Source organism: Rhinatrema bivittatum, chromosome 5 (genome assembly GCF_901001135.1).
Source record: "Rhinatrema bivittatum chromosome 5, aRhiBiv1.1, whole genome shotgun sequence".
Classification (NCBI taxonomy): domain Eukaryota; kingdom Metazoa; phylum Chordata; class Amphibia; order Gymnophiona; family Rhinatrematidae; genus Rhinatrema; species Rhinatrema bivittatum.
The window spans coordinates 138,608,933-138,631,829 of record NC_042619.1 but is presented as its reverse complement, the minus strand read 5'-3'; positions in this window follow the sequence as shown (position 1 = coordinate 138,631,829).

The window sequence follows — 22,897 nt, the reverse complement described above, 5'->3', positions numbered from 1 at the left end:
AATTATAACGTTCAAATCTGCTATAGGAGTTTCTTATATTTTACATTTCTTCCTTATATCAATAGTATTTGTAATAATATTTATTTTTGAGTCCTTGCACCAAGTTACCACTATTTCTACTATTTATTATTATTTCTAAGATGCAATTAGACATACACAGCACTGCACCAATACATGAAAGCGACAATCCCTGATCCATGGAACTAAAAGTCTAGTCAAGACAAAACATGCATGACAATCATGGCAAACAAGAGTCTATGGGAAGTGCAGTTATTGTACATAGGTTATTAAGATTTAAAAGCAGCTTCAAAAAGGCGAATTTTTAAACTGGACTTGAATGCAGGCCGAGTGGGAGCATGGCACACTGATTCAGGAAGTGTATTCCAAGAATGCAACACAGCATGGTGGAAAGCACAGTCAGGAGTTTGTAGTGGAGGAAAAAGGCAGAGAGAAGAGCAACTTGCTTGATGAATGGAGTTAACAAGGAAGGGAGTAGGGGAGACAAGTGAAGATAGGTAATGAGTTACACTTTCCTCATGTAGTCTACTTTTTTTCTCCTCATGGTGCAAAAGAATATTGTCCATATGTCTTTGCCTACAAAAAAAAATCAGATAGTATAATTGTATTTTCTGTTGTATTAAATTAAAACAATATATTGGTGTTTTTTTCTATGAGTTTAATTTTTGCAATATACCCTGCAGTAATTATTTCTACTATGCATCTTGCATATGCATGAGGATGTACCAGAACTGAAATTTCGGTAGCATTCATTCACCTTCTATTCCAGCAGACAACATTTTACCCTGTTCAGCTCAGAAGTCAATTGTTCCAATTAGATTCACTATGGTTCCTTGCATTTCTGATTCCCTTTCTTTAACTCACTTCAACAGGACAATCAAAAATTATCATTGTCTCCCACTCAATTTGTAATTAGATTCTGAAACCTAGCCTGACATCATCTCTGCAGAGAAACTACTTACTCCAAATATGGTAATTAAAGAACATTTGAAAAGATACTTCAGGCCAATATATAGATCAGTGGTGAATAATTGCATGGTGATAATAGTTCACAATTTGGGGATTTAAAAGTTCTCTAAAAAGCTTTAAGTTATGGAACTATTTCCATTCAAAAAAGTCATGCTAATGTGCATTACTTCTGTTGTCTAATTTTCTTCATGATGCATTTGAAACATCGTAACATAGTAAATGTCAGTAGAAGATGATCCTCCCGTCAATCTTATTATTATTATTAATAATAATAATCATTTTTAGGGTAGCAACTACTGCTCTATGCAGGTTTCCCCCATGTCTTCTGATATGGGTAGGAATTGCCCCTCTTTGCCGAGTACCTGCAGAGTACCCTGTTAAAAGGGTTTCAAACTAGCTTAAATACATTATATGACAATTAACAGAGATGTGCTTCGGGATCAGATTTCATGTCAGGCTTCGTTTTGGCCCCCCCCCCACCCCCCCATGGGAATTTTGTTTTTCCCGCGATTCAGGTTTTTTTTTCTGGGGGCCTCGATTTTCACATGGCAGAATTAGTGTGCACTGACTGACTCCCCGTTAGTGCGCACTAATTCCTTCATGTTAGTGCGCACTAACTCCTGATAGTGCGCACTAAAGCGAAAATTAATTTTTTACGAAATTTCGGAAAAAAATTAAATCATTTTTCGGTTCTCCCAAACCATTCTGAATTAGGCAATTTTGTTGAAATTGCCTAATTCGGGAAAAACAATTGTACATCCCTAACAATGCATGTCCATGTTGCAGTTTAAATAAACCAAGTTTGAAAATAGATCTCTGATTTTACAAGAATTTTAAATGATGAATATGATATATTTAGAACTTCTGGCTCTCAGGGATTTGAATCTGATAAGCCTGAAAGTAACAGTTTCAAGTTCTTGTGGCAAAACACTGGCACTACAGTTTGGAACTTCTGTCATCCTTTATGGCTTACCAAATCAAATTACAAACTCTAAAAGCAAGAAGCCCTAGATTATTATAATGTTTTATCCCATCAGAGGTCCAAAGAAGGTCATAGTAAGACAGAAGGCATTAGAGTTTACAGATTTAAAGTAATAATTTAGTATTCAATGATGATATGATTCAACTCTAATTTTAGAACTAAGCCTTTTTATGCAGAACAATGCTTTACATTAAAATGGCACTGTCCGTGTTGCGTCCGTCGGTCATAGACGGCTGTGACCACTCTACCTCACCTCTCTTTTACCTTTTTCCTCCTCCTTCGGAAGGATGGCTGCCTCCGCTGCTGTTTGCCGAACCCCTCGGCATCTCTGAAGCAGCATGGGCATCCCCGTCTGCCATGCTTCTTCCTGAGGCCTCCTAGGGCAGGCACTCACATGCTGCCCACGTTCTTAAGCACATCATGGCAGGAACCTCTGGGGCGGCCTCACTGCATGACGTGCAAGAAGCTCTGTGTTTCCTCTAGCAGTTAGTAGGGAAACACTTGTGCTGAGAAGCTCTCACAGAATTTAAAAGCTAGAAAAAGTTGAATGTGTCAATGGTAAAGAGCAGTTTCTGAAAGAGATATGCATTCGTTTTTGCTGAATTGGAAAATTTCAATGAAATTGTCCAATTCGGCATGTTTCGTGGAGCATGAAAAACGATCAGGATTTTCCTGTTTTTTCACGAAAATTCATTTTTCGGATTAGTGCACACTAATGGGAGTTTTTAGTGCGTGCTAACTCCCCGTTAGTACGCACTAAGAAAAACTAACAAAAAGTAACAAAATCTAATGGATTTTGTTAGTGCGCACTAATGGGGAGTTAGCACTCACTAATGGGGAGATAGCGCAACTAATTAAACAAATGATTTTTCGCAAAAATAAAGACCCGAACCAAAAAAAAAACGACATTTCCCGCGGGGGCCGAAAAATGAAGAACGGCACAAACACAAAAAACAATTCACATCTCTAGTTTCTGATCTTCTCTGTTGCAGTGTTCTCACTCACTGTGCCTGAAAGACAGAGGCAGTGATACTGCTACTCTTGTTCCCTCTCTGGGAGAGGGTAAGGTTAGGAGTGTGAAAAATGCAACAGTGCTAGTGATTTTTTTCTCTGTTTTGTCTCAGTGTCTGAAAGAGGACAGCAGTGAAGGTCACTCACTGACAGACCAAAAAGAAGAAGAGTCTACCAGGCTGCTAGTCTTTTTGGTTATATTTAACTTTTTTTCTGTGTGGAAAATGAGTCAGTCAGTATTGAATGCACATAGCCCAGCACAAATACATGAAAGGGTGAGGATGGATAGTAGCCATAGCAGGGGTGGAGGATATATTTAAGAGTCAGCCCAGGCTAGGAGTAGTGAAAAAATGCAGACTCACTCCTAAATTGGAAAAATACTTTTTTAAACTGCAGAATGAAAGGAGAGGAAAGTAGTTCAAGACAGAAGCAATTAAAATCTGGTGAGCATGTGCCACCACTGTCTGTTCCTCTCCGTCTTGTTTTGGAGCAAAGGAAAAAAAAGTGGACGAGCTAACCAAGACTGGCATTAGCAGGGCAGGAGCAGAAGAATGGCAACACCCAAAACCAGCAGCTCACTCCTCTATGGTTACTGTTTGTAAAGAAACAGAGAAGAAACAGAGAAATGTGATGGCAGAAAAAGAACGTATCTGTCCAATTAATTTAGCATGTCTTCCTTAGAGATCCCCTGTATTTATCCCATGCTTTCTTAAATTCAGATACTGTTTTGATCTCCAACACTTTCACTGTGAGACTGTTCCACATTCCCATCACCCTCTCTGTAAAGAAATATTTCCTAAGATTACTCCTAAGTCTACCATTTTTCAACTTTTCTTAACTCCTCATTCTAGTTTCCTTTCCATTGAAAAAGGCTCACCTCCTTTATTATATCTCCCCTATCTCGCCTTTCCTCTAAGGTATACCTGTTTAGTAGGGATGTGAATCGTTTTTTGACAATTTAAAATATCGTCTGATATATTTTAAATCGTCAAAAATCGTTAGGGCCACGATACAATACCAATTCCCCCGATTTATCGTCAAAAAATCGTAAATCGGGGGAAGGGGGAGGGCAGGAAAACCGGCACACTAAAACACCCTAAAACCCACCCCCGACCCTTTAAATTAAATCCCCCACCCTCCCGTACCCCCCCCCCCCCCCCCACAAATGCCTTAAATTACCTGGGGGTCCAGCGGCACACTAAAACACGGCACACTAAAACCCCTTAAAACCCACCCCGACCCTTTAAATTAAATCCCCCACCCTCCCGAACCCCCCCCCCCAAATGCCTTAAATTACCTGGGGGTCCGTAGCCTTAAATTACCTCCGTAGCGGCGGTCCGTAGCTAAATCAGGGGAAGGGGGAGAGCAGGAAAAGCGGCACACTAAATCGTGTAGTCTTCAGCCGGCGCCATTTTGCAAAATGGCCGCCGCAAAATGGCGGCGGCCATAGACCAAAACGATTCAACGCAGGAGGTCGTTCCGGACCCCCGCTGGACTTTTGGCAAGTCTTGGGGGGGGGTCAGGAGGCCCCCCCAAGCTGGCCAAAAGTTCCTGGGGGTCCAGCGGGGGTCCGTGAGTGATTTCCTGCCGCGAATCATTTTCTGTACGGAAAATGGCGCCGGCAGGAGATGACTGCAGGAGGTCGTTCAGCGAGGGTTCCGGACCCCGGCTGAACGACCTCCTGGGCTAATGCATCTGTTGATGCATTAGCCCAGGGCCGGAGGACCCACTAGGCGAGCTAGGCCTGTGCCTAGGGTGCTGAGACTTAGGGGGTGCCATGGCAGGCGGCAGAATTTTGAAAGGGCAAAAAGTTCCCTTTCAAAATTCTGCCAGCCCCGCCTCACCCTGCCTCCCCCTGCCCCCCATTGCCACCCTCCCGATGCCCCCCTAGTGGTCCAGCGGACGGCCTGGGAACAATCTGCCACTCCCGGGGCCTCTGCTGCCACTAACCAAAATGGCACCAGTGGCCTTTAGCCCCTACCATGTGACAGGGGCCAACCAATGGCATGGGTAGCCCCTGTCACATGGTAGGGGCTGAAGGCCACCGGTGCCATTTCGATTAGTGGCAGCCGACGACCCGGGGGCGGCACATGGACCCCAGGCCCCCCGCTGGACCACTAGGTGATTTGTGAGTTATCTTTTTTTGGGGGGGGGGAGTCGAGGCTGCGACCGGGGGGGGGCGGTGCAAGGTTGAAGGTGCCTAGGGCGCCCAATCCGTTTGCTCCGGCCATGCATTAGCCCCCAATTACAAAGCACCCTCCAGGACTACATTTAATAGGAAGATCATCCCCACCCTATACAACCATTGCCATAGTCACGTGCAAGCACAGCTGGCCAAGCTAGAGAGAAGAAGTATGCATTTCATCAGTGATACCTGGACCAACATGAATGCTATGTATGCTTAGCTCTCCCTGATGGTACATTAATGGGACCTGGTTCAGGCAGGGGCTGGGAACAGCTCTAATGGGGATAGATCATCAGGGTGCAGGTGGACTGTGCTGTACAAGCATGTGATGGATTGAACTTATACTTCATGCCAAATAAGAAAGATACTGGTAGGTTGGCAGCTAGAGTAGAGAGTCAGGAGTCTTCAACCAGCTTTTCTTTGTGACAGACAATGAGAAAAATATGCTAAGGGCAAAAGATGATGGGGACTTTCAGGGTATCTGTTTCTTTGCACCTTTGCTGCATCTGGCAATATGGGATGTCTTGGAGCTGGGGCACAAGGAACAGGGGAATCTCTTCTTTTCTGTCTGCAGATAATAAGCAATCCATATTAAAAAGCATTTAGCCAGATAACTCATCAGCTTTATGGCTAAATGGCATTTCAATATTGAGCCCCTTCTCTGGATAAATTTTAAGCACATTCCAGGATGGGGGTCAAGCTATCCAACTAACTTAGCTGATTTTCAAATATAACAAGTGAAATTACCCAGATAATTTTAGGACTCCCTCAGAGTAGTCCTAAATTATACAGTTGGGTATGGCCAGATAAACTGCCACCTGACCAGATATATTCAAAGATATTGACTTAATTGGCAGCCAAATAAAGGCAAAATTTATATATATTAGGGCCTTTAGGCCCAGTCCTCTAGCCTCCCATCCCAAAAACACTTGCATATAATTTGGGTTCTATCATCCATCACCCCACCCCCCTCCTCCCCATTTTAAAAAATATAGTAGTGGGAGCTAGCACCCCAAGTCTGGCACCTTTCTTTCCTGTTAGTGCCTCACAACTGTCAATCCAATCTTTCTTTCCCTCCACCACCCGCATACCATAACCAATACCCCAGAACCCACATGGACATCCCCTCCCCCCCCCACCCCGAGATGCCCTTGGTTTCCTAAGCCCCAACTGGGAGCAGCAGTCTCTTACCTGCTTTCTGAACTTCCACTACTAATCTGGCAGCAACTCTGGAAGCCCTAGGATCATTTACCCTATGCTTCTAACATTGCTGACAGAGCAAAGCTAGAAGCACTGGGGGTGGGTAAAGTCTCCGACTCCTGGCTGGGGTTTAGGAGATAGGGGCGTGGGACACTGGGCCATGGGGGGACTCCATGGTATCGGCTATTGCTTGCAGGTGGATGAGGAGGGGAAAAGATTGAATCACAAGTTTTGAACAAGTAAAAGGAAATGAAAAAGGCAGCTTTGGGGTGCTAACTCCCACTGATTTTTTTTTTTATTTTCAATCTAGAAGTAAGAAGGGGATCAGGCGATACAGATAAAATAATTTGCAAATGCATTCAGGGGACTTAGGGATTTGATCTAAAATCTTAAAGGTTTGGGGAGTTGTTTGCCTTTATTTGGATGTCAATTAAACATATATCATTGATTATGTCCTGTTAAGTGGCAGGTTATCTAGCCCCACATGGACATATAACTTTATAATCTAACCAGTAATATTCAAAATATAGCTGGTTAGGTTTTTAGTCATCCAGCTACATTTAGCCTCATAACTTTAGGTGAGTACATTCCAAGGAACATTTATTCTGCTGAATATCTGGGATAAGTTATCCAGATAACTTGTCAGCTCATTGGCTGACCAAATATGGACTGCTTAAAAAAGCATGTGCTGAAATGGACCTAAAATGTCCAAGAGAAGAGCTGTAAACCAACAAGTTAGCTCTGATTACAATATAAAAATATGAGCTGTAATCAGAGTATTTTGAAACCTGAAGTCTTTAAAAGGTAAAACCAAGTCTTGTTAAAAGAAAAAGAAAAAAACAAATTTTCATTACCTTTCTACACTTTGGTGGATATCCAAGAGCATCTGAAGACTAAGGTCTGTACTGAAAAAAAGACAATAGACCTTATCTGATTCTGCGTAAAATTCAAGAGCTTCCTAATTGCCCTGAGAGAGAAAAACCTGCTCAAAACACAAAAGACAACTTCAGGTCTCAATATATGCAGTCTTAATAATGAGAACTATTGTATCTAATCTTGGAGATAGTTTAGCTTACTGAGAAGTTGTGTATGGTTTTAACTTTCAAATTAACATGTAGACATGTTTTTAAACCTTATAAGAACATGCCAATAAGTATTTTGTCATACTCCAAAATTTTCAGATTTCCATCTTTGTGGAAACATTGATATATTTTGTGCTTAACTGATGAAATAAAACAAATTTCACTGACTTTAGACAAATAATCAGATTCCTTATTCTACAAGAAAAAAGAATCAGAATAAACTTTGAGATATTTTTCAAAGATAGGTAAATTTCCTTAAAGTGCTATCATGATGAATCATTGATTTCAGATAATGAAAATGTCCAAAAAGTACCAAATAAATCCATCAAAAAGAGTAATCAACTAACAACACTTTGGATCAATCAAAATAATAGAGTACTGGTGGTAAGGGAAATTCTCATTCAGAATGTGATTGAGCATTCAGAGCTATGTTACAATATCTTTTAGGAGTCAAATATCTTTTCATATATTATATACTGTTAAAAAGATAAGGGGTAGATTTTCAAAGGGGTACGCGCGTACGATACACGCGTACCCCCTGAAAACCTACCCCAAACTCCCCCTGCGCGCTCCGAGCCTATTTTGCTTAGGCTCGGTGGCGCGCGCAAGCCCCGGGACGTGCGTAAGTCCCAGGGCTTGCATGGAGGGGCGTATCGGGGGGGTGTTGGGGGCATGCCACGGGTGGCACGGCGTTTCGAGGGCGGGCTGCGAGGGACGTGGCATTTCGGGGGCGGGCCCGGGGCGTGGCGCTGGCTCGGGGGCGTGGTCGAGGCCTCCGGACCAGCCCCCAGGTCAGGGGATGGCGCGCCAGCAGTCCACTGCTGCGCACAGATTTACGCCTGCTTTCTGCAGGCGTAAATCTGCCAACAAAGGTAGGGGGGGGTTTAGATAGGGCTGGGGGGGGTGGGTTAGGTAGGGGAAGGGAGGGGAAGTTGAGGGGAGGCGGAAGGAACAGGCAGTGCGCGCTGGGCTCGGCGCGCGCAGGTTGCACAAATGTGCACCCCCTTGCGCGGGTGTACATTTATAAAATCTACCCCAGCATGTCCTCCCCTTTTTGTGATACTTTTTTCAAGACATTTTTTATTCAATATATAAAACAATGTCCAAACTTGCTGCACTTATCTTGTGCTTCAATACCATAAAATTCAGTCCAACATTTGCAGGATCTATTTCTAAGACTACCTCAATAGTGATTTATTCAAAGTGTAATTAAATAAACATAATCTCACCACTCACATTTATCACAACGCTGCAGCAATATTCTTTCCAAGAGTATTATTATCTGACACAGTTACATTTCAGCATGAGTGTTGATGGCTTTGGGGGTTCCATCTTTAATTATCTCCTTCTTAACACTATTCTAGCGAGTTGGTTTTTTTTTTTATATAACATTATTGAAAGCTTGAAAAAACAGATTCACATAGAAAAAACTAAACAATATGTTTTAAGTAATTTGCTTATTAATATCTTTTGAAAAAAATATATTTGCATGTCACACATTTGACACTGAAAAGCAGTATGGTAAATGTCATGCATAATTATTCATTGCCTTCTGAACAGCATTGTGAGAATACATTTGACAACTTGCAGTTTTACAATTAAGTAAACAATGCATTATATGCTTCTAGTACCTTATAGTTTAGCAATGTTTTTCTCCTTTGCAACTGAAAAAATATATCAAATGATATAAATATAATGTTGATTATTTGATTTAAAATTATATAACCATAGAACTATCAAAAACATTTTGATAGTTCTTGAATGTTCTTAAATGGGTGGATTGCTGGAAAATATTGTCCTGGGGGATTTTTACAAAACTGGCCCATGGGATATCTGATACCCTCATGCACTTTCCCTGCAGCCAAAATATCTTCAAAATAAACTTCATCTTTCCTAAATTACTAAGAAATGGAGGACATTCTAGAACAGGGGTGAGCAGAGCTGCAGCCCCATTTCATCCATGCAAATTGGTTGGACCCCTTCCACATCTGCTTATATTTCTTACAGATATATATCCTGGATTCTTGAACCATTTGCAAGTAATGACACTGCCAGCCAGTGTCAGACACTCACACGCTCAATCACAAACAGATTTTTAGATTGCAGAAACTTTATTGGCACATATACACTGACACCCACAAAGACAAAGACACATACGGGCCGATACAGTAAAATTCGCGGGACAGCGGGCGAGCGCCCGCTCTCCCGGCGCATGCACAGGCCAGTCTCCTGTGCGTGCGATTCGGTAAACTAAAATATTTAAATTAGGGCCCACAGTAAAAAGAAGCTCTAGGGACACTAGCGCATCCCTAGCACCTCTTTTTCGACAGGAGCGGCGGCTGTCAGCGGGTTTGACAGCCGATGCTCAATTTTGCCGGCGTTGGTTCTCGAGCCCGCTGACAGCCATAGGTTCAGAAACCGGAAGCCGGCAAAATTGATCATCTGGTTTTCAACCCGTGAGCCACGGGCTGCTTTTAAATTTTTTGTTTTTTAAATTTTTTACTTTTTTTATCTTTTGGGACCTCCGACTTAATATTGCCATAATATTAAGTTGGAGGGTGCACAGAAAAGCAGTTTTTACTGCTTTTCTGTGCACTTCCCCAGCACTGGCAGAAAGTAACGCCTACCTTTGGGTAGGTGCTAATTTCTTAAAGTAAAATGTGCGGCTTGGCTTAGTGAATCGTGCGGGAATGACTAATAGGGACATCAACATGCATTTGCATGTTGCGGGTGCTATTAGTCTTGGGGGGGGGGGGGTTGGGCGCACGTTTTTGACACGCTATTACCCCTTACTGAATAAGGGGTAAAGCTAGCGCGTCGAAAACGAGCGTCCAAATGCCGGTTAACAGTGTGCTACCCCAGAGCGCACTGTACTGTATCGGCCTGTTACTCTTTCTCAGGATGGGCTCTGCCAGGGCCTCACAGGCAGGGCCAGTGCAAGGGTATTAGGCGCCCTAGGCAAAACTTATAGCCTAAATTCATACAAACATCATAAATAGTAGCTGTTAGATGTAGAATGTGATACCTCATATAATATCAGAGCCTCTATACAATTGTCAGGGAGTGCTCACTTCAAAGGTGTTAGAAAAAAACTGAAAGGAGCAGCTACAAAAGTAAAAAATGTCCAAGAGGCATGGTCATTGTTAAAAAATACCATTCTAGAAGCACAGTCCAGATGTATTCCACACATTAAGAAAGGTGGAAAGAAGGCAAAACGATTACCGGGATGGTTAAAAGGGGAGGTGAAAGAAGCTATTTTAGCCAAAAGATCTTCATTCAAAAATTGAAAGAAGGATCCAACAGAAGAAAATAGGATAAAGCATAAACATTGGCAAGTTAAATGTAAGACATAGATAAGACATGCTAAGAGAGAATTTGAAAAGAAGTTGGCTGTAGAGGCAAAAACTCACAGTAAAAACTTTTTTAAATATATCCGAAGCAGAAAGCCTGTGAGGGAGTCAGTTGGACCATTAGATGAACGAGGGGTTAAAGGGGCACTTAGAGAAGATAAGGCCATCGCGGAAAGATTAAATGATTTCTTTGCTTCGGTGTTTACTGAAGAGGATGTTGGGGAGGTACCCGTAATGGAGAAGGTTTTCATGGGTAATGATTCAGATGGACTGAATCAAATCACGGTGAACCTAGAAGATGTGGTAGGCCTGGTTGACAAACTGAAGAGTAGTAAATCACCTGGACCAGATGGTATACACCCCAGAGTTCTGAAGGAACTAAAAAATGAAATTTCAGACCTATAATACAGGCATCCAGGACCTCACTCACTCGCAACCACCCTCTTACAATCAATTAAATACAGAGACATTATTTGGGTAAAACAAGGCCGCAGCTTTAATCACCAAACGGTCCGAGCCTTTAACACAGAAGTAACAAAATACAACACACATTTTGGTATAGCAAACACCCCCCACCGGTCTATCCGCCACCATCCGGCAAGATAGCAGATAGCTTACCAGCCACACGGCTCGCTCTTCGGCCTTCCACACACCAGGTTCTGACTCCCGCCTCTCACCTGCCAGGAGCCAACCTGGGTGGACTCCCGCCGCCAACTTGCAAGGAGTCTGGCCAAGGAGCTCCCGCCACTTTCCGGCAAGGAGCCAACCACTGACAACAGCCCTTGTTGCCAACCGTTTGCTTATTACCATAATCCATCCAACATATCCTCATAATTGAACTGGAATGGCTCGGACCAACCGCCACAGACACAGACAATCAATGCCCTGTGACCCCCAAAGATGCGGCCTCGTTTACCTTGGAAATAACTCTTCCAAGGCCTCTTGAATAGAGTTCAGAAACAGGTCCAGTCCTAAGAAGGAAAGGTGAACACCATCCTCCCGGAAAAGACCCGTAACCGTACCCCATGACCAATCATATTTTATGTGGCGACCTCCCAGACGTGCCAACCAGGCCCCAATTTGCTGGTTTGCCTTTGATCTGCAACGTCGCCACATAATGTTGCCCCCCTCTACTGGCCGTACAACAATGTCCAACCAGCACAAGAGAGTCGTAGGCAGCAATATGGACACTGTCATTAAGTCCTTCCGAACTATGTTGATGAATTGCTTGGCCGTCATTGTACCCCAATCATTTCCCCCCAAATGCACAATCAAAACCCGAGGTGCCGCACGACGCTCTCGCTCCCGCTTCACGCAAGGAATGAGCTCGTCCCAAAGCATTCCTCTGCGCCCCAACCAACGAACCCGCACCCCTCTGTGCTGCAGATCCAAATGTTGGCCATAAGGACGGCCGCAGGCATGTCTGTGCACCCAAAAAATGTATGAATGCCCAATGATCCACACCTCCATTGTCTCGGGCACCGCACCTGCAAAGAAACGGAAGTTAGACATTGCTCATTCACGCCCAGCATCCGGGCGAACATAACTCCTGTACGCTCCAGACCTCCACTGACCAATCCGCTGTATTACGTTTCCGGTCAACCCCGCACTCGCCGCCGAAGTTGCCGCCCCAATTCTAAAGGAATGCGTTCCGAATCGACTCCCTTCCAAACCTACCAATTGCAAGGCCCTACGAAGTACCATTGCAAACTGATACTTAGTCAAAGGCCGGAGGTCCTCATGCACCAAAAAATGATCCGCCCCTTCCGGTCTCCTTTGACAATATAACACTGCATTTCGCACTGGACACGAAACTAACCCCGGCACTGCTGACAACACTACCGGCGAACCGCGCCCTTGCTGATCTGTTTTAGATTTAGGAATCATAATCACCACCGATTTATTTGTCACCAATATGTTCCGTGCTAATATTCCTGGGTAATCCCTGTTACCCACCGCCCGAGCCACCAACTCACTGATCCGGAAGGCACCAAAGAATGCAAAAACAAATGCCACCCTGAATAAACACGTTTCATACGGGGATGAGCACACTTCCGACAAAACTTCCCACAACATGACTAAAATATCATGCGTGATTGGAAGTCTCTGATCCGGCCTACTCACTATCCCCCGAGACCAACCCACCAACAACCGTCGCACTATGAATCGACCCGCTGGAAATCCCCAACCATGCGCTTTCATGAAGAACGAGAAACCTGTCAACTGGCGTCCTACAGCCGACCGCGAACAACCGCTTGCCCTAGCGTGCTCTATAAAACGCACCAGCGCCACATCCGAAATCGGACCTCCCCCCCAACCTAAATCCAACAAAAATGCTGCCACCCTTCTTGCACCGCCCACATAACTTTTCCATGTTGAAGGCGCTAGTGAAGCTCGCAGCATTTTCCAGGATTCTGGGAACCAAATCTCCAAAGGGAAGACGGCACCGGAATTCCACAAAGCTCCGCTTCTGGGGCAAGTTCTCGAAACAAATCCCACTTGAAACGAGAAAGAGAGTCAGCCACACCATTAGATATTCCCGGGACATGTCGGGCCCATATTGTCACATTTAAGGACATACATTGTAAAATCAACTCGCGCATCAGCTCTGAAACTCGACTACAACGGGCCGATCTCTTGTTGATGACTTCGACAACTCCCATATTATCACTCCAAAACACCACTCTCTTTCCCCTCAACTGAGCTCCCCAGATGTGCACCGCCACCACAATGGGAAATAACTCCGGGAACGCAATATTCCTTATAACCCCCGCTGTTACCCAGTCGTCAGGCCAACTAGCAGCACACCAGGCTCCTTGAAAATAAGCCCCAAAACCCACTGACCCCGCCGCATCCGTGAACAAGTCTAAGTCATGGTTGGACAGAGGGTCAGATTGCCACAGCGCCACTCCATTAAAATTTTCCAGGAAAGTATCCCATAGCCGCAGATCCTCACGTAACCAACGCGAATTCCTAACTCTATGATGCCTTTGTTTTAATCCACACATCGCATGTGACAACCTATGTAAGAACACTCTGCTCATAGGTATAACTCGGCAGGCAAAATTGAGACTTCCAACTAAAGACTGCAATTCCCGCAAAGTCAGCTTAGGTCGACTCACGGCTTCTCGCACCAACACACGTAAATGCCCCACCTTATCCACCGGCAAACGCGATACCATAGCCACTGAATCAAGCTCAATTCCTAGAAAAACCAGACTAGTACTAGGCCCCTCAGTCTTATTCTGCGCGAGAGGAATCCCGAAATCCTCAGCCACCCCCTGAAAGCATTCCAACATACGACCACATTCTCCTGACCCGGCTTCACCCACAAACAGAAAATCATCCAAATAATGCACTAGCAATCTGGATCCAGCTTTAGTCTGAACCACCCAGTGCACAAAGGAACTAAACTTTTCAAAATAAGCGCAAGCTATAGAGCAACCCATCGGCATGCACTTATCAAAGTAGTAATCCTGTTTGAATTGAAACCCGAACAAATGGAAACTGTCTGGATGAACCGGCAATAATCGAAACGCCGATTCAATATCAACCTTAGCCATCAAGGCACCCGGACCGCCCCGCTTAACTACACGCACCGCCGAGTCAAAAGATGCATATCGCACAGTACATAATTCTCTAGGGATGCCCTCATTCACCGATCTGCCCTCTGGGAAAGAAAGATTGTGAATAAGCCTAAATTTTCCCGGCTCCCTTTTAGGAATCACTGCCAAAGGAGACAGCACCAAATCCTGAAACGGAGCCTCCTTGAACGGACCAGCAATTCGTCCTAATACAATTTCTGCCTGCAACTTATCCCGTACTACGTCCACCAATCGCCGTACTGACGGACAATTGTCCCCCCCCCCTAATTCCCTTCCCCCTCCGAATGGTATCCGAAAACCATCTGTAAAACCCTGCAATAATAACAACGCCGCGTCCTTGATCGGGTACTCCCGCAACCAAGGCCTCATCACATCTACTCTAATAGGAGTCGGCGCTCGTTCACAATCCCGGTTTACCCGAACTTTTGGCGGACTGACCCGCGGCAGAACCCTCTCCCTGTCGTTTGAAGCATTTTGTAGCCGGATGTCCTGCTCCACAAGCGGAGCAAGCATGCCGGAATTTACAGTCCGGGAAGTTGCATGTGGAGCGATTATATCGCCAGCACACGTCACTTCGCCCCCCACCACTCTGTCCTGAGCCACTAACGGAAGCGTCCCTCCGAAAGGACCGCCCTGATCCGGCACTAGCCCCTAGACCCTGCCCTGAACCACCCGCTGGAGCCTTGGTGGCCATCTGTGTAAGCCAAAGCCCCACATCCTGCGTGCCCCAAGAAATGAACTTATTCTCCTCCATCCAGTCTCGGAATCTCTCATTATAATTTAACCAAGACCAACCCTCATAAGTCTTGCTAGCCGCTAGAATAGCATCAGCATAAGATAACAAAGGCCCGTATTGAGAGGGATCTTGTTTTCCTACCACACTTGCAAGTCTTAAAAAGGCGCGCATCCAATTATGGATATTCCTGGCCACCTTAAGCTGCGCACCTGGAAATCGCACGCCTTTACTACGCTTCTTCTTCTCCTTATGTTTGCCCCTCCTACCCTCCAGCAACTGGAATATATCAATAAACTGTCGCCGTCTGATTCGCCTGCGAAGGGAACGCGGCACTTCCTCCCAAAGCTCCGTAAAGGCCACCAATGCAGGAGCACCTCGCACAGAAACTCCTCCCCCCGCCTTCACTGCCTGCCCTGAACTCTCCGAGCTAGACGACGATGATGAGGACGAAGAAGATGAAGACGATGAATCGGACAAACTAGAACGTACCCTTTTTCTTTTCTTCTTAGCCTTCCCCGACCTTGCAGGCCCCCTTTTTTCCCCCACACCAACCTCCACTATATCTTCTTGTAAAGCCTTTTTTACCACCATACCCCCTCCCCCTTTTTTTACCTCCCCCAACTCCCCTGCTCCTCTATTGCTAGGGACCATTCCCTGTCTCATCCTGGGAAAAATAATAAACTCACCCTCCTGTTCGGGTTCCTCCAACACCTCATCCGCCACGTTTAAAGGCTCTCTCGGAGCTCCTGCCTCCTCTCCAGGCTCCTCATTTCTCCAGGCTTCCTGTCGCGACGGACCCGGCCTCTCACCATCCTCCACATTCTCATCTCTCTGAGGAAAAACCGTAGAAGCAGAAGCAGAGGCCAAACCAGCCACGAGGTCCCCCTCTCGCTCCACCCCAAACCCTGTCAACCCCCAATTGCTTCCCCCCATATCCCCTCTTGAAAGTCTGCCTAAGCCAGCTCTCCCTTCACCACCAGATAACCATGTGCTGGGAATAGACCTTCCCCTCCCCCTTCCCCCTTGCACAGCACTCCTAGGCATTCCCCTAGCTCCTGCTTGTCCCCGAAATGACCTGTCCCCACTCTCCTTTAAACCCCCCACCTGCTCCCGTGCTGAAAGCAATGTAGAAACACAGCCCCTTTTAGATCCTCTAACCCTCCGGACACCTTGTCCTTCTGAAGCCTCAGAATTACCTGCTGGCACCCCCCTACCCCTCCGACCACGCAAACCAAACAGCCCTCTCTCACTGTTAAAAATCCCACACTCAGTTCCAGCATCGGCTGAAATCGCACCCCCGACAGATCTAGGCACCCCGCCCCCTTGCACTGCTCTTCCACTCCGCCCCGAAGCACGCTGTCGAGCTAATCTCGTGCCCCTCCCCCTGCCTACTCCCCGAGCTGTAGCCACTTGAGCCGGCAGACACAAGCTCCCGACTGGCTCCCTATCACCGCCCATCGTCACTCCCCTGATTGCAACCCCTCCCCTCCGATCTGAACCGCCTCTGGCTCGGCCTCCGTTATAGCTCACCCGCTCCGGGACCGCTCGCATTTCGCCACTGCAAACAGTGTCCTCCTCTGGCACCCATGCTGCCTCCTCAGAATCAAGAAACGCTGCCAGGACCTGATCCAACTCCTCAGCTTCCAAGTCAGCTCCCCCGCTCGCCATCTCGCCTCGCCTGCTATCACCGCTCTCAAACTCCTCCTCCTGCACAGACCACCGCAACCCGCAGGAATCAACGGTACGCTTTTTTTTTTTTTTTTTAAATTACTGAAACCTCTTAACCTTCCGTCGCGGAAAAAACGGACCGTCTCAACCCGCTACGCCCCGGACTGCCGCGCCGAACTCACTCTCCCCCTCCCTTCCCAAGATTCAAAATATTTTTAGCCAATCCGCTGTCACCACGAAACCCGCAGATACCCTCTGGACCAATCCCTGACTACCACGCTCGCTCTCCCCACTCGTCTACCACCCCCCCCCCCCTACTCTTTATCACTTGCACGCGATCCCACCCCGTCAGCTTAACCCGCGCCGCGTATCCTCCCCCCCCCCCCCCCCCCCCCCCCCCCCCGTTCTCCGCCCGCTCCTCGAGTGTGCCTGGGCCTGCATTAATCCGACCAGCCGGACACAAGGTCCGCCCGGTCTTTCATTAGTAAAAATTTGTAACTTATCATTAAAATCATCCCTGTAACCTCCAGGATAATATATAAAGTACTCACGCTAATACACAAAGCAATTCATAATCAGGACATGCAATGGTTCCCAGAACATCTCCTGCTTCACACTCCGACAAGACCCACAAGAACACATCACCTAGCCAAACTCCAAATACCCTCTCCTAAGTGCTTGAAACATATCACCTTTAGAGAGCGATCCTTTATCATATCAGGAACCTCCCACTGGAACAAAATGCCTTCCCAACTACGCCAGGAACCTTGCCACAAAACATTTAAGCACAATCTTAAAACATGGCTGTTCAAACTAGCGTATCCTGACTAATAAACTGACTCCCCACATAGATTCGACATCACCGTCCATTTGACCACCTACCGACCGCTCATTTGACCCTCTCACCTTTTTTTTTTCTCTCCCTACCCCATCTGACCCTCTCCCCACCCTTCTGACCCGCGCCCATTCTACACCCCCCACCCTCTCCTTCCCCCCCTCTTTACTCTAGGTTCCCTCCTCTTCTTCCCCCCCAATCATCCTTATTGCTTATTTAACCTACTTGTTAATATCAACTTGTACATTTGTATATATTTCTCGTATTATTCTCCCCTGCCCTTGTTAATCCCTACCTGTTAATGTTATTATTGTAAAGCCTGTTGCTAATTTATGTTACATTGTGAACCGAGGTGATGTTTTGCAAACGTGCCTCGGTATATAAGAAACCTCTAAATAAAATAAATAAATAAATAAATCCATTGTACCTGAAGACTGGAGGATAGCAAATGTAACCCCAATATTTAAAAAGGGCTCCAGGGGCGATCCGGGAAACTACAGACCGGTTAGCCTGACTTCAGTGCCAGGAAAAATAGTGGAAAGTGTTCTAAACATCAAAATCACAGAACATATAGAAAGACATGGTTTAATGGAACAAAGTCAGCATGGCTTTACCCAGGGCAAGTCTTGCCTCACAAATCTGCTTCACTTTTTTGAAGGAGTTAATAAACATGTGGATAAAGGTGAACCGGTAGATATAGTATACTTGGATTTTCAGAAGGCGTTTGACAAAGTTCCTCATGAGAGGCTTCTAGGAAAAGTAAAAAGTCATGGGATAGGTGGCGATGTCCTTTCGTGGATTGCAAACTGGCTAAAAGACAGGAAACAGAGAGTAGGATTAAATGGGCAATTTTCTCAGTGGAAGGGAGTGGACAGTGGAGTGCCTCAGGGATCTGTATTGGGACCCTTACTGTTCAATATATTTATAAATGATCTGGAAAGAAATATGACGAGTGAGATAATCAAATTTGCAGATGACACAAAATTGTTCAGAGTAGTTAAATCACAAGCAGATTGCGATAAATTGCAGGAAGACCTTGTGAGACTGGAACATTGGGCATCCAAATGGCAGATGAAATTTAATGTGGATAAGTGCAAGGTAATGCATATAGGGAAAAATAGCCCATACTATAATTACACAATGTTGGGTTCCATATTAGGTGCTACAACCCAAGAAAGAGATTTAGGTGTCATAGTGTATAACACATTGAAATCGTCGGTGCAGTGTGCTGCGGCAGTCAAAAAAGCAAACAGAATGTTGGGAATTATTAGAAAAGGAATGGTGAATAAAACGGAAAATGTCATAATGCCTCTGTATCGCTCCATGGTGAGACCGCACCTTGAATACTGTGTACAATTCTGGTCGCCGCATCTCAAAAAAGATATAATTGCGATGGAGAAGGTACAGAGAAGGGCTACCAAAATGATAAGAGGAATGGAACAACTTCCATATGAGGAAAGACTAAAGAGGTTAGGACTTTTCAGCTTGGAGAAGAGATGACTGAGGGGGGATATGGATAGAGGTGTTTAAAATCATGAGAGGTCTAGAATGGGTAGATGTGAATCGGTTATTTACTCTTTTGGATAGTAGAAAGACTAGGGGGCACTCCATGAAGTTAGCATGGGGCACATTTTAAAACTAATTGGAGAAAGTTCTTTTTTACTCAACGCACAATTAAACTCTGGAATTTGTTGCCAGAGAATGTGGTTAGTGCAGTTAGTATAGCTGTGTTTAAAAAAAGATTGGATAAGTTCTTGGAGGAGAAGTCCATTACCTGCTATTAAGTTCACTTAGAGAATAGCCACTGCCATTAGCAATGGTTACATGGAATAGACTTAGTTTTTGGGTACTTGCCAGGTTCTTATGGCCTGGATTGGCCACTGTTGGAAACAGGATGCTGGGCTTGATGGACCCTTGGTCTGACCCAGTATGGCATTTTCTTATGTTCTTAGTTATAAACCGGCATTAACCATAAATACTTGAAATTGGTTTAATGCAAGAAGACCTTTTTCATATAATCATTGGTATCAACATTCGATGTTTCTTGCTTTGCGATTTTTTTACTTAAGTTTTTCTTGTTTCTATTTTTTTATATATATAATATGTATTAAGACAGATCACTTATCATTTTTTTATGCGTAGCGCGTAGAGATGACAGCTTTTCTCAAACCACCGGCATCGACTTGACACGATCCGTGTTTCGTGAAACTTCTTAAGGGCTACAATCTTGCACGGCTAAAATCAAAGCCCAATTAGTCCTTCAACACAATTATTTTCAGTTCAATGGTGATTTTTACCTGCAGATCCATGGCATAGCAATGGGGTCCTCAGTTGCCCCCTCTATAGCCAATCTAGTCATGGATTGCTTTGAACACCAATTTATTTACTCCTCAACCTGGTTTTCTCATATTACATTCTGGATTCGCTATATCGACGATCTATTATTTTTTTGGTCAGAAACTAGTTAATTTTTTTGGTCAGAAACTAGTTTATTTTTTTGGAAGAAACTAGTTTACAAACCTTTTTGGCATGGATTAATAACCTGGACCCTGATTTGAAATTCACCATCCAATCCAGCAAAACTCAATTTCCATTTTTGGATATACTAATCAACAAACAATCCATCACTCTCAGTACTACAGTGTATCGTAAAGAAATTGAAAGGAATAATCTTTTGCGATATAATAGTTTTCATCCCCGGGCCTTTAAAAATGGCCTTCCGGTCAGTCAATTTTTTAGGATAAGGCGCTTATGTTCATCAAATCAAGATTTCAAATCACAAGCGCAAATCTTGGCTACAAGATTTTTTGAATGGGGATACCCTTACTCAGTAGTACATAAAGCCTACAAATGAGCCTACTATTCCCCTCGAGATTCATTACTCCAATACCGTGCACGCCCACCTGTTACAGCAAATATTTGTGTTCTACCCCATACTGAAAAATCATATCTCATAGTCCAGAGTATAAAAAAACATTGGTATGTTTTACAACTTCACCCTTCTTTTTCAGAATTTCCTCTTATCTCCTATCAAAGAAGTAGAAACATTAAAGATTATGTGGTGCACGCATCTACATCAATCACTGGATCCAAAGTTAATGATGGGAAACATTTGAAATGTAGCAAATGCGATATGTGCAATCTCAGTGGCTTTGGCCACACTCCTAAATGCGCGTGCGTGGTCTGCCCAGCCACTTGTAGGGCCAGGGGCGGGTCCTTGATCTGCGGCACGCCCTGATTGATAGAACGATATAAGGAAGTCCCTGCCTGCACTTCCTTGCCTTGGCAAGCAGGTCGGCACTGTATTGTGTTCTAGTTTGCCTCCACATTCACAGTCGTGTTCCAGTTTCATTCCAGTCTTGTTCCAGCGTCCTTCTGTCTCTGCATCTGCTGTCCGTCTTCCCAGGTAGTACCCTCGGACTGTCTGTCTGGTACTGACCTCGGCCTGTTCCTTGATCATCCTGTCTGCTGCTTGCATCCTGACCTCTGCCTGTCTTGTGACCTCATCTGACCTCCAGAACCTGACCTCTGCCTTGTTGACTACTCCTCGGACTGACCCTCACATTCTGACCTCGGCTGCCATTGACTACATTTCCTAATTCTGGCTTTGTCCCTTGCCTTGTCATTGCCTATGCTGTTTGGGCCTTCCTTGCTTCTCCAGACCAACAGCGTGAAGTCCGACTGCGCTCCCTTGCTGTTCATGGGCACAGCTCTCTACTACCTCTCTGGGAGACCCTGCGAGGCCCACCTAAGTCCAAGCGGCCTGGGTCCCTAAGGCCTCCACCCGGGGGGACCTCGGGCTTTCAGTGGTGAAGCTCATCCTAGCCTCTGTCTCCTCCTGTGCTCTGCACCCTGGAGGCAGGTGCTTCCTGGTCCCTACCAGGGAGCCATTCTCCAGGACAAGGGTCCACCTCCAAGCGCAACACATCCCTTTTAAAATTCCCTGACTTATGTGATAGAAGCAAGATTTATCCATATAGGCAATTACCCACTTAAAACTGGATGCACAAGTGTATGGTCAGGCTATTTTATAGCATTTGCACCATTTATAAAATGGCTGCGTATCTGGGTGTGCTCCAATGCACATGCACCAAAGAGTGCCCGTGTGCTGGTTTAAAAGTTATCATCCGTGTATAGGACCAGCTTCAATTACATTGTGGATATGTATAATAGGGGTGTGCATTCGGATTGACCGCATTAGTAAAACGCAACTCATATTTTTTTTTTACTTAAAAAATTGATTCGACATAAACGATCGGATTTCCCACATATCGAACATAGATATGTTCGATATGTGGGAAATCGCGATTGTTGAGCCAAAATAAAAATTTAAACCCCCTCACCCTCCTTAACCCCCCCCCCCAGACTTACCACAACTCCCTGGTGATCGAGCGAGGAGTGAGGACGCCATTTCTGCAATCCTTGGCGAGAAGCATGGGGTCAGGAGGCCCCCCCAAGCTGGCCAAAAGTTCTTTTTGGGCCGAACGAGCCGTCCGGCGCGAACTTGCCGGGAATCACGTGACGTCGGCGTCACGTGATTCCCGGCTCGTTCGCGCCGGACGGCTCGTTCGGCCCAAAAAGAACTTTTGGCCAGCTTGGGGGGGTCAGGAGGCCCCCCCAAGCTGGCCAAAAGTTCTTTTTGGGCCGAACGAGCCGTCCGGCGCGAACTTGCCGGGAATCACGTGACGCCGCGTCACTCGACGTGCCACCGACGTCACATGCTTCTCGCCAAGGATTGCAGAAATGACGTCCTCACTCCTTGCTCGATCACCAGGGAGTTGTGGTAAGTCTGGGGGGGGGATTAAGGAGGGTGAGGGGGTTTAAATTTTTTTTTTGCACATATGTACATATACCCAACTCATTGGATTTTTTTTATGTCCATATTGGCCGCAAATGGGACCCCCTTTCGGACATAAAAAATATGAACATAAAATTTTGCTCTGCACATCCCTAATGTATAATACTGACAGTCGTAAATGATGATCAAGAGGAGCTAATAAATAAGGCAATGGGGTCAGATGGGATACATCTGAGGGTACTAAGGGAACTTAGAGATATTTTGACAGCTATGCTAATTGAAATTGTCAATGCTTCTTTAGAGTCTGCAGTAATTCCAGAGGACTGGAAAAGGGTGGATGTGGTTCTTATTCATAAAAATGGAAGTAAGGATGTGGCTGGAAACTAGAGGCCAGTTAATCTGACCTCTGTAGTGAACAATGTAATGGAATCACTGCTAAAATAGAGGATAGTGCAATT